This window comes from Rhipicephalus microplus, unplaced genomic scaffold (genome assembly GCF_043290135.1).
Source record: "Rhipicephalus microplus isolate Deutch F79 unplaced genomic scaffold, USDA_Rmic scaffold_85, whole genome shotgun sequence".
NCBI classification, from domain to species: Eukaryota; Metazoa; Arthropoda; class Arachnida; order Ixodida; family Ixodidae; genus Rhipicephalus; species Rhipicephalus microplus.
In genome coordinates this window covers 765,137-777,822 of record NW_027464657.1, presented here as the reverse complement: position 1 = coordinate 777,822, position 12,686 = coordinate 765,137, and positions in this window count along the sequence as shown.

The window sequence follows — 12,686 nt, the reverse complement described above, 5'->3', positions numbered from 1 at the left end:
AGCAGGACTGTCTCCGTGGCGCAATTGGCTAGCGCGATCGGCTGTTAACCAAAAAGTTGGAGATTCGAGCCCACCCGGTGGTGGTGCGGCGCTTTTTTTTCTTTGGGCTGATAGCTTTGAAGATATGTTCTGATGGTGGTGTGTGTGAAGCAGGACTGTCTCCATGGCGCAATTGGCTTGCGTGATCGGTTTTTAACCGAAAGGTTAGAGTTTCGAGCCCACCCGTTGGGGGTGCGGCTCTTTTTTTTCTTTGGGCTGATAGCTCTGAAGAAATATTCTGACGGTGGTGAGAGTGGAGCACGGCTGTCACCTTGGCGCAAATGGCGAGCGCGATCGGCTGTTAACCAAAAGTTGGAGGTTCGAGCCCACCCGGTGGTGGTGCGGCGCTTTTTTTTCTTTGGGCTGATAGCTTTGAAGATATGTTCTGATGGTGGTGAGCGTGGAGCAGGACTGTCTTCGTGGCGCAATTGGCTAGCGCGATCGGCTGTTAACCGAAAAGTAGGAGGTTCGAGCCCTCCCGGGAGTGGTGTGTTGCTTTTTTCTTTTCGCTGATAGCTTTGAAGATATGTTCTGATGTTGGTGAGAGTGGAGCAGGACTGTCAGCTTGGCGCAATTGGCTAGCGCGATCGGCTGTTAACCGAAAGGTTGGAGTTTCGAGCCCACCCGGTGGTGGTGCGGCGCTTTTTTTTCTTTGGGCTGATAGCTTTGAAGATATGTTCTGATGGTGGTGTGTGTGGAGCAGGACTGTCTCCATGGCGCAATTGGCTTGCGTGATCGGCTTTTAACCGAAAGGTTAGAGTTTCGAGCCCACCCGTTGGGGGTGCGGCTCTTTTTTTTCTTTGGGCTGATAGTTTTGAAGATACGTTCTAATGGTGGTGAAAGTGGAGCAGGACTGTCTCCGTGGCGCAATTGGCTAGCTCGATCGGCTGTTAACTGAAAGGTTGGAGGTTCGAGTCCACCCGGTGGTGGTGCGGCGCTTTTTTTCTTTAGGCTGATAGCTTTTAAGATATGTTCTGATGGTGATGAGAGTGGAGCACGACTGTCTTCGTGGCGCGATTGGCTAGCGCGATCAGCTGTTAACCGATATGTTGGAGGTTCGAGTCCACCCGGTTGTGGTGCGGCGCTTTTTTTTTCTTTAGGCTGATAGCTTTCAAGATATGTTCTGATGGTGGTGAGAGTGGAGCACGACTGTAGCCGTGGCGCAATTGGCTAGCGCGATCGGCTGTTAACCGAAAAGTTGGAGGTTCGAGCCCACCCGGTGGTGTTGCGGCGCTTTTTTTTCTTTGGGCCGATAGCTTTGAAGATATGTTCTGATAGTGGTGAGAGTGGAGCAGGGCTGTCTCCGTGGCGCAATTGGCTAGCGCGATCGGCTGTTAACCGAAAGGTTGGAGTTTCGAGCACTCCCGGGAGGGGTGTGTTGCTTTTGTCTTTGCGCTGATAGCTTTGAAGATATGTTCTGATGGTGGTGAGAGTGGAGCACGACTGTCTTCGTGGCGCGATTGGCTACCGCGATCAGCTGTTAACCGAAAAGTTGGAGGTTCGAGCCCACCCAGTGGTGGTGCGGCGCTTTTTTTTCTTTAGGCTGATAGCTTTTAAGATATGTTCTGATGGTGGTGAGAGCGGAGCACGACTGTCTCCGTGGCGCAATTGGCTAGCTCGATCGGCTGTTAACTGAAAGGTTGGAGGTGCGAGCTCACCCGGCGGTGGTGCGGCGCTTTTTTTTCTTTGGACTGATAGCTTTGAAGATATGTTCTGATGGTGATGAGAGTGGAGCAGGACTGTCTCCGTGGCGCAATTAGCTAGCGCGATCGGCTGTTAACCGAAAAGTTGGAGGTGCGAGCCCTCCCTGGAGTGGTGTGTTCCTTTTTTCTTTGCGCTGATAGCTTTGAAGATATGTTCTGATGGTGGTGAGAGTAGAGAAGGACTGTCTCCGTGGCTCAATTGGCTAGCGCGATCGGCTGTTAACCGAAAAGTTGGAGGTTCGAGCCCTCCCGGGAGAGGTGTGTTGCTTTTTTATTTGCGCTGATAGCTTTCAAGATATATTCTGATGGTGGTGAGAGTGGAGCACGACTGTCTCCGTGGCGCGATTGGCTAGCGCGATCGGCTGTTAACCGAAAGGTTGGAGGCTCGAGCCCACCCAGTGGTGGTGTGGCGCTTTTTTTCTTTGGGCTGATAGCTTTGAAGATATGTTCTATTGGTGGTGAGAGGGGAGCAGGACTGTCTCCGTGGCGCATTTGGCTAGCGCGATCGGCTGTTAACTTAAAGGTTGGAGGTACGAGCCCTCTCGGGAGTGGTGTGTTGCTTTTGATTCTTTGGGCTGATAGCTTTGAAGATATGTTCTAATGGTGGTGAGAGTGGAGCACGACTATCTTTGTGGCGCGATTGGCTAGCGCGATCAGCTGTTAACCGAAATGTTGGAGGTTCGATTCCACCCGGTTGGTGCGGCGTTTTTTTTTCTTTGGGCTGATAGCTCTGAAGAAATATTCTGACGGTGGTGAGAGTGGAGCACGGCTGTCACCTTGGCGCAATTGGCGAGCGCGATCGGCTGTTAACCAAAAAGTTGGAGGTTAGAGCCCACCCGGTGGTGGTGCGGCGCTTTTCTTTCTTTAGGCTGATAGCTTTGAAGATATGTTCTGATGGTGGTGAGAGTGGAGCAGGACTGTCTCCGTGGCGCAATTGGCTAGCGCGATCGGCTGTTAACCGAAAAGTTGGAGGTTCGAGCCCTCCCGGGAGTGGTGTGTTGCTTTTTTCTTTTCGCTGATAGCTTTGAAGATATGTTCTGATGGTGGTGAGAGTGGAGCAGGACTGTCTGCTTGACGCAATTGGCTAGCGCGATCGGCTGTTAACCGAAAGGTTGGAGTTTTGAGCCCACCCGGTGGTGGTGCGGCTCTTTTTTTTCTTTGCGCTAATAGCTTTGAAGATATGTTGTGATGGTGGTAAGAGTGGAGCAGGACTGTCTCCGTGGCGCAAATGGCTAGCGCGCTCGGCTGTTAATCGATAGGTTGGAGTTTCGAGCCCTCCCGGGAGTGGTGTGTTGCTTTTTTCTTTCCGCTGATAGCTTTGAAGCTATGTTCTGATGGTGGTGAGAGTGAAGCACGACTGTCTCCGTGGAGCAATTGGCTAGCGCGATCGGCTGTTAACCGAAAGGTTGGAGGTTCAAGCCCACCCGGTGGTGGTGCGGCGCTTTTTTTTCTTTGGGCTGATAGCTTTTAAGATATGTTCTGATGGTGATGAGAGTGGAGCACGACTGTCTTCGTGGCGCGATTGGCTAGCGCGGTCAGCTGTTAACCGATATGTTGGAGGTTCGAGACCACCCGGTTGTGGTGCGGCGCTTTTTTTTCTTTAGGCTGATAGCTTTTAGGATATGTTCTGATGGTGGTGAGAGTGGAGCACGCCTGTCTCCGTGGCGCAATTGGCTAGCGCGATCGGGTGTTAACCGAAAAGTTGGAGGTTCGAGCCCACCCGGTGGTGGTGCGGCGCTTTTTTTTCTTTGGGCTGATAGCTTTGAAGATATGTTCTGATAGTGGTGAGAGTGGAGCAGGGCTGTCTCCGTGGCGCAATTGGCTAGCGCGATCGGCTGTTAACTGAAAGGTTGGAGGTTTGAGCCCTCCCGGGAGTGGTGTGTTGCTTTTCATTCTTTGGGCTGATAGCTTTGAAGATATGTTCTGATGGTGGTGAGAGTGGAGCACGACTGTCTTCGTGGCGCGATTGGCTAGCGCGATCAGCTGTTAACCGAAATGTTGGAGGTTCGAGCTCACCCGGTGGTGGTGCGGCGCTTTTTTTTAGGCTTATAGCTTTTAAGATATGTTCTGATGGTGGTGAGAGTGGAGCACGACTGTCTCCGTGGCGCAATTGGCTAGCGCGATCGGCTGTTAACTGAAAGGTTGGAGGTGCGAGCTCACCCGGTGGTGGTGCGGCGCTTTTTTTTCTTTGGACTGATAGCTTTGAAGATATGTTCTGATGGTGATGAGAGTGGAGCAGGACTGTCTCCGTGGCGCAATTGGCTAGCGCGATCGGCTGTTAACCGAAAAGTTGGAGGTGCGAACCCTCCCGGGAGTGGTGCGGCGCTTTTTTTTTCTTTGCGCTGATATCTTTGAAGATATGTTCTGATGGTGGTGAGAGTGGAGCACGACTGTCTTTGTGGCGCGATTGGCTAGCGCGATCAGCTGTTAACCGAAATGTTGGAGGTTCGAGTCCACCCGGTTGGTGCGGCGCTTTTTTTTCTTTAGGCTGATAGCTTTTAAGATGTGTTCTGATGGTGGTGAGAGTGGAGCACGACTGTCTCCGTGGCGCGATTGGCTAGCGCGATCGGCTGTTAACTGAAAGGTTGGAGGTTCGAGCCCTCCCGAGAGTGGTGTGTCTTTTCATTCTTTGGGCTGATAGCTTTGAAGATATGTTCTGATGGTGGTGAGAGTGGAGCAGGACTGTCTCCGTGGCGCAATTGGCTAGCGCGATCGGCTGTTAACCGAAAGGTTGGAAGTTCGAGCCCTCCCGGTGGTGGTGTGGCGCTTTTTTTTCTTTGCGCTAATAGCTTTGAAGATATGTTCTGATGGTGGTGAGAGTGGAGCACGACTGTCTCCGTGGCGCAATTGGCTAGCGCGATCGGCTGTTAACCGAAAAGTTGGAGGTTCGAGCCCACCCGGTGGTGGTGCGGCGCTTTTTTTTCTTTGGGCTGATAGCTTTGAAGATATGTTCTGATGGTGGTGAGAGTGGAGCATGACTGTCTCCGTGGCGCAATTGGCTAGCGCGATCGGCTGTTAATTGAAACTTTGGAGGTTCGAGCCCTCCCGGGAGTGGTGTGTTGCTTTTCATTCTTTGGGCTGATAGCTTTGAAGATATGTTCTGATGGTTGTGAGAGTGGAGCACGACTGTCTTCGTGGCGCGATTGGCTAGCGCGATCAGCTGTTAACCGGAATGTTGGAGGTTCGAGCGCACCCGGTGGTGGTGCGGCGCTTTTTTTCCTTTGGGCTGATAGCTCTGAAGAAATGTTCTAACGGTGGTGAGAGTGAAGCACGACTGTCTCCGTGGCGCAATGGGCTAGCGCGATCGGCTGTTAACCGAAAGGCTGGAGTTTCGAGCCCACCCGGTGGTGGTGCGGCGCTTTTTTTTCTTTGGACTGATAGCTTTGAAGATATGTTGTGATTGTGGTGAGAGTGGAGCACGACTGTCTCCGTGGCGCAATTGGCTAGGGCGATCGGCTGTTAACCGAAAAGTTGGAGGTTCGAGCCCTCCCGGGAGTGGTGTGTTGCTTTTCATTCTATGGGCTGAATACTTTGAAGATATGTTCTGATGGTGGTGAGAGTGGAGCAGGACTGTCTCCGTGGCGCAATTGGCTAGCGTGGTCGGCTGTTAACCAAAAGGTTGGAGGTTTGAGCCCACCCGGGGACGGTGTGTCGCTTTTTTTTCTTTGCGCTGATAGCTTTGAAGATATGTTCTGATGGTGGTGAGAGTGGAGCACGTCTGTCTTTGTGGTGCAATTGGCTAGCGCGATCGGCTGTTAACCGAAAGGTTGGAGTTTCGAGCCCACCCGGTGGTGGTGCGGCGCTTTTTTTTTCTTTGGGCTGATAGCTTTGAAGATATGTTCTGATGGTGGTGAGAGTGGAGCACGTCTGTCTTTGTGGTGCAATTGGCTAGCGCGATCGGCTGTTAACCGAAAAATTGGAGGTTCGAGCCCACCCGGTGGTGGTGCGGTGCTTTTTTTTCTTTGGGCTGATAGCTTTGAAGATATGTTCTGATGGTGGTGTGAGTGGAGCACGACTGTCACCGTGGCGCAATTGGCTAGCGCGATCGGCTGTTAACCGATAGGTAGGAGTTTCGAGCCCACCCGGTGGTGGTGTGGCGCTTTTTGTTTCTTTGGGCTGATAGCTTTGAAGATATGTTCTGATGGTGGTGATAGTGGAGCAGGACTCTCTTCGTGGCGCAATTGGCTAGCGCGATCGGCTGTTAACCGATAGGTAGGAGTTTCGAGCCCTCCCGGGAGTGGTGTGTTGCTTTTTTCTTTGCGCTGATAGTTTGAAGATTTGTTCTGATGTTGGTGAGAGTGGAGCACGACTGTCTCCGTGGCGCGATTGGCTAGCGTGATCGGCTGTTAACCGAAAGGTTGGAGGTTCGAGCCCACGCGGTGGTGGTGCGGCGCTTTTTTTCTTTGGGCTGATAGCTTTGAAGTTATGTTCTGATGGTGGTGAGAGTGGAGCAGGACTGTCTCCGTGGCGCAATTGGCTAGCGCGATCGGCTGTTAACCAAAAAATTTGAGGTTCGAGCCCACCCGGTTGTGGTGCGGCGCTTTTTTTTCTTTGGGCTGATGGCTTTGAAGATATGTTCTGATGGTGGTGAGTGTGGAGCAGGACTGTCTCCGTGGCGAAATTGGCTAGCGTGATCGGCTGTTAACCGAAAGGTTGGATTTTTGAGCCCACCTGGTGGTGGTGCGGCGCTTTTTTTCTTTGGGCTGATAGCTTTGAAGATATGTTCAGATGGTGGTGAGAGTGGAGCTCGACTGTCTTTGTAGCGCAATGGGCTAACGCGATCGGCTGTTAACCGAAAGGTTGGAGTTTCGAGCCCAACCGGTGGTGGTGTGGCGCTTTTTATTTCTTTGCGCTAATAGCTTTGAAGATATGTTGTGATGGTGGTAAGAGTGGAGCAGGACTGTCTCCGTGGCGCAAATGGCTAGCGCGCTCGGCTGTTAACCGAAAGGTTGGAGGTTCAAGCCCACCCGGTGGTGGTGCGGCGCTTTTTTTTCTTTGGGCTGATAGCTTTTAAGATATGTTCTGATGGTGATGAGAGTGGAGCACGACTGTCTTCGTGGCGCGATTGGCTAGCGCGATCAGCTGTTAACCGATATGTTGGAGGTTCGAGACCACCCGGTTGTGGTGCGGCGCTTTTTTTTCTTTAGGCTGATAGCTTTTAGGATATGTTCTGATGGTGGTGAGAGTGGAGCACGCCTGTCTCCGTGGCGCAATTGGCTAGCGCGATCGGGTGTTAACCGATAGGTTGGAGTTTCGAGCCCTCCCGGGAGTGGTGTGTTGCTTTTTTCTTTCCGCTGATAGCTTTGAAGCTATGTTCTGATGGTGGTGAGAGTGAAGCACGACTGTCTCCGTGGCGCAATTGGCTAGCGCGATCGGCTGTTAACCGAAAGGTTAGAGTTTCGAGCCCTCCCGGGAGTCGTGTGTTGCTTTTTTCTTTGCTCTGATAGCTTTGAAGATATGTTCTGATGGTGGTGAAAACGGGGCACGACTGTCTCCGCGGCGCAATTGGCTAGCGCGATCGGCTGTTAACCGAAAGGTTGGAGGTTCGAGCCCACCCGATGGTGGTGCGGCGTTTTTTTTCTTTGGGCTGATAGCTCTGAAGAAATATTCTGACGGTGGTGAGAGTGGAGCACGGCTGTCACCTTGGCGCAAATGGCGAGCGCGATCGGCTGTTAACCAAAAGTTGGAGGTTCGAGCCCACCCGGTGGTGGTGCGGCGCTTTTTTTTCTTTAGGCTGATAGCTTTGAAGATATGTTCTGATGGTGGTGAGCGTGGAGCAGGACTGTCTTCGTGGCGCAATTGGCTAGCGCGATCGGCTGTTAACCGAAAAGTAGGAGGTTCGAGCCCTCCCGGGAGTGGTGTGTTGCTTTTTTCTTTTCGCTGATAGCTTTGAAGATATGTTCTGATGGTGGTGAGAGTGGAGCAGGACTGTCAGCTTGGCGCAATTGGCTAGCGCGATCGGCTGTTAACCGAAAGGTTGGAGTTTCGAGCCCACCCGGTGGTGGTGCGGCGCTTTTTTTTCTTTGGGCTGATAGCTTTGAAGATATGTTCTGATGGTGGTGTGTGTGGAGCAGGACTGTCTCCATGGCGCAATTGGCTTGCGTGATCGGCTTTTAACCGAAAGGTTAGAGTTTCAAGCCCACCCGTTGGGGGTGCGGCTCTTTTTTTTCTTTGGGCTGATAGTTTTGAAGATACGTTCTAATGGTGGTGAAAGTGGAGCAGGACTGCCTCCGTGGCGCAATTGGCTAGCTCGATCGGCTGTTAACTGAAAGGTTGGAGGTTCGAGTCCACCCGGTGGTGGTGCGGCGCTTTTTTTCTTTAGGCTGATAGCTTTTAAGATATGTTCTGATGGTGATGAGAGTGGAGCACGACTGTCTTCGTGGCGCGATTGGCTAGCGCGATCAGCTGTTAACCGATATGTTGGAGGTTCGAGTCCACCCGGTTGTGGTGCGGCGCTTTTTTTTTTCTTTAGGCTGATAGCTTTCAAGATATGTTCTGATGGTGGTGAGAGTGGAGCACGACTGTACCCGTGGCGCAATTGGCTAGCGCGATCGGCTGTTAACCGAAAAGTTGGAGGTTCGAGCCCACCCGGTGGTGTTGCGGCGCTTTTTTTTCTTTGGGCCGATAGCTTTGAAGATATGTTCTGATAGTGGTGAGAGTGGAGCAGGGCTGTCTCCGTGGCGCAATTGGCTAGCGCGATCGGCTGTTAACCGAAAGGTTGGAGTTTCGAGCACTCCCGGGAGGGGTGTGTTGCTTTTGTCTTTGCGCTGATAGCTTTGAAGATATGTTCTGATGGTGGTGAGAGTGGAGCACGACTGTCTTCGTGGCGCGATTGGCTACCGCGATCAGCTGTTAACCGAAAAGTTGGAGGTTCGAGCCCACCCAGTGGTGGTTCGGCGCTTTTTTTTCTTTAGGCTGATAGCTTTTAAGATATGTTCTGATGGTGGTGAGAGTGGAGCAGGACTGTTTCCGTGGGGCAAGTGGCTAGCGCGATCGGCTGTTAACCGAAAAGTTGGAGGTTCGAGCCCACCCGGTGGTGGTGCGGCGCTTTTTTTCCTTTGGGCTGATAGCTCTGAAGAAATGTTCTGACGGTGGTGAGAGTGAAGCACGACTGTCTCCGTGGCGCAATGGGCTAGCGCGATCGGCTGTTAACCGAAAGGCTGGAGTTTCGAGCCCACCCGGTGGTGGTGCGGCGCTTTTTTTTCTTTGGACTGATAGCTTTGAAGATATGTTGTGATGGTGGTGAGAGTGGAGCACGACTGTCTCCGTGGCGCAATTGGCTAGGGCGATCGGCTGTTAACCGAAAAGTTGGAGGTTCGAGCCCTCCCGGGAGTGGTGTGTTGCTTTTCATTCTATGGGCTGAATACTTTGAAGATATGTTCTGATGGTGGTGAGAGTGGAGCAGGACTGTCTCCGTGGCGCAATTGGCTAGCGTGGTCGGCTGTTAACCAAAAGGTTGGAGGTTTGAGCCCACCCGGGGACGGTGTGTCGCTTTTTTTTCTTTGCGCTGATAGCTTTGAAGATATGTTCTGATGGTGGTGAGAGTGGAGCACGTCTGTCTTTGTGGTGCAATTGGCTAGCGCGATCGGCTGTTAACCGAAAGGTTGGAGTTTCGAGCCCACCCGGTGGTGGTGCGGCGCTTTTTTTTTCTTTGGGCTGATAGCTTTGAAGATATGTTCTGATGGTGGTGAGAGTGGAGCACGTCTGTCTTTGTGGTGCAATTGGCTAGCGCGATCGGCTGTTAACCGAAAAATTGGAGGTTCGAGCCCGCCCGGTGGTGGTGCGGCGCTTTTTTTTTCTTTGGGCTGATAGCTTTGAAGATATGTTCTGATGGTGGTGAGAGTGGAGCACGACTGTCACCGTGGCGCAATTGGCTAGCGCGATCGGCTGTTAACCGATAGGTAGGAGTTTCGAGCCCACCCGGTGGTGGTGTGGCGCTTTTTGTTTCTTTGGGCTGATAGCTTTGAAGATATGTTCTGATGGTGGTGATAGTGGAGCAGGACTCTCTTCGTGGCGCAATTGGCTAGCGCGATCGGCTGTTAACCGATAGGTAGGAGTTTCGAGCCCTCCCGGGAGTGGTGTGTTGCTTTTTTCTTTGCGCTGATAGTTTGAAGATTTGTTCTGATGTTGGTGAGAGTGGAGCACGACTGTCTCCGTGGCGCAATGGGCTAGCGCGATCGGCTGTTAACCGAAAGGCTGGAGTTTCGAGCCCACCCGGTGGTGGTGCGGTGCTTTTTTTTCTTTGGGCTGATAGCTTTGAAGATATGTTCTGATGGTGGTGAGAGTGGAGCACGACTGTCACCGTGGCGCAATTGGCTAGCGCGATCGGCTGTTAACCGATAGGTAGGAGTTTCGAGCCCACCCGGTGGTGGTGTGGCGCTTTTTGTTTCTTTGGGCTGATAGCTTTGAAGATATGTTCTGATGGTGGTGATAGTGGAGCAGGACTCTCTTCGTGGCGCAATTGGCTAGCGCGATCGGCTGTTAACCGATAGGTAGGAGTTTCGAGCCCTCCCGGGAGTGGTGTGTTGCTTTTTTCTTTGCGCTGATAGTTTGAAGATTTGTTCTGATGTTGGTGAGAGTGGAGCACGACTGTCTCCGTGGCGCGATTGGCTAGCGTGATCGGCTGTTAACCGAAAGGTTGGAGGTTCGAGCCCACGCGGTGGTGGTGCGGCGCTTTTTTTCTTTGGGCTGATAGCTTTGAAGTTATGTTCTGATGGTGGTGAGAGTGGAGCAGGACTGTCTCCGTGGCGCAATTGGCTAGCGCGATCGGCTGTTAACCAAAAAATTTGAGGTTCGAGCCCACCCGGTTGTGGTGCGGCGCTTTTTTTTCTTTGGGCTGATGGCTTTGAAGATATGTTCTGATGGTGGTGAGTGTGGAGCAGGACTGTCTCCGTGGCGAAATTGGCTAGCGTGATCGGCTGTTAACCGAAAGGTTGGATTTTTGAGCCCACCTGGTGGTGGTGCGGCGCTTTTTTTCTTTGGGCTGATAGCTTTGAAGATATGTTCAGATGGTGGTGAGAGTGGAGCTCGACTGTCTTTGTAGCGCAATGGGCTAACGCGATCGGCTGTTAACCGAAAGGTTGGAGTTTCGAGCCCAACCGGTGGTGGTGTGGCGCTTTTTATTTCTTTGCGCTAATAGCTTTGAAGATATGTTGTGATGGTGGTAAGAGTGGAGCAGGACTGTCTCCGTGGCGCAAATGGCTAGCGCGCTCGGCTGTTAACCGAAAGGTTGGAGGTTCAAGCCCACCCGGTGGTGGTGCGGCGCTTTTTTTTCTTTGGGCTGATAGCTTTTAAGATATGTTCTGATGGTGATGAGAGTGGAGCACGACTGTCTTCGTGGCGCGATTGGCTAGCGCGATCAGCTGTTAACCGATATGTTGGAGGTTCGAGACCACCCGGTTGTGGTGCGGCGCTTTTTTTTCTTTAGGCTGATAGCTTTTAGGATATGTTCTGATGGTGGTGAGAGTGGAGCACGCCTGTCTCCGTGGCGCAATTGGCTAGCGCGATCGGGTGTTAACCGATAGGTTGGAGTTTCGAGCCCTCCCGGGAGTGGTGTGTTGCTTTTTTCTTTCCGCTGATAGCTTTGAAGCTATGTTCTGATGGTGGTGAGAGTGAAGCACGACTGTCTCCGTGGCGCAATTGGCTAGCGCGATCGGCTGTTAACCGAAAGGTTAGAGTTTCGAGCCCTCCCGGGAGTCGTGTGTTGCTTTTTTCTTTGCTCTGATAGCTTTGAAGATATGTTCTGATGGTGGTGAAAACGGGGCACGACTGTCTCCGCGGCGCAATTGGCTAGCGCGATCGGCTGTTAACCGAAAGGTTGGAGGTTCGAGCCCACCCGATGGTGGTGCGGCGTTTTTTTTCTTTGGGCTGATAGCTCTGAAGAAATATTCTGACGGTGGTGAGAGTGGAGCACGGCTGTCACCTTGGCGCAAATGGCGAGCGCGATCGGCTGTTAACCAAAAGTTGGAGGTTCGAGCCCACCCGGTGGTGGTGCGGCGCTTTTTTTTCTTTAGGCTGATAGCTTTGAAGATATGTTCTGATGGTGGTGAGCGTGGAGCAGGACTGTCTTCGTGGCGCAATTGGCTAGCGCGATCGGCTGTTAACCGAAAAGTAGGAGGTTCGAGCCCTCCCGGGAGTGGTGTGTTGCTTTTTTCTTTTCGCTGATAGCTTTGAAGATATGTTCTGATGGTGGTGAGAGTGGAGCAGGACTGTCAGCTTGGCGCAATTGGCTAGCGCGATCGGCTGTTAACCGAAAGGTTGGAGTTTCGAGCCCACCCGGTGGTGGTGCGGCGCTTTTTTTTCTTTGGGCTGATAGCTTTGAAGATATGTTCTGATGGTGGTGTGTGTGGAGCAGGACTGTCTCCATGGCGCAATTGGCTTGCGTGATCGGCTTTTAACCGAAAGGTTAGAGTTTCAAGCCCACCCGTTGGGGGTGCGGCTCTTTTTTTTCTTTGGGCTGATAGTTTTGAAGATACGTTCTAATGGTGGTGAAAGTGGAGCAGGACTGTCTCCGTGGCGCAATTGGCTAGCTCGATCGGCTGTTAACTGAAAGGTTGGAGGTTCGAGTCCACCCGGTGGTGGTGCGGCGCTTTTTTTCTTTAGGCTGATAGCTTTTAAGATATGTTCTGATGGTGATGAGAGTGGAGCACGACTGTCTTCGTGGCGCGATTGGCTAGCGCGATCAGCTGTTAACCGATATGTTGGAGGTTCGAGTCCACCCGGTTGTGGTGCGGCGCTTTTTTTTTTCTTTAGGCTGATAGCTTTCAAGATATGTTCTGATGGTGGTGAGAGTGGAGCACGACTGTACCCGTGGCGCAATTGGCTAGCGCGATCGGCTGTTAACCGAAAAGTTGGAGGTTCGAGCCCACCCGGTGGTGTTGCGGCGCTTTTTTTTCTTTGGGCCGATAGCTTTGAAGATATGTTCTGATAGTGGTGAGAGTGGAG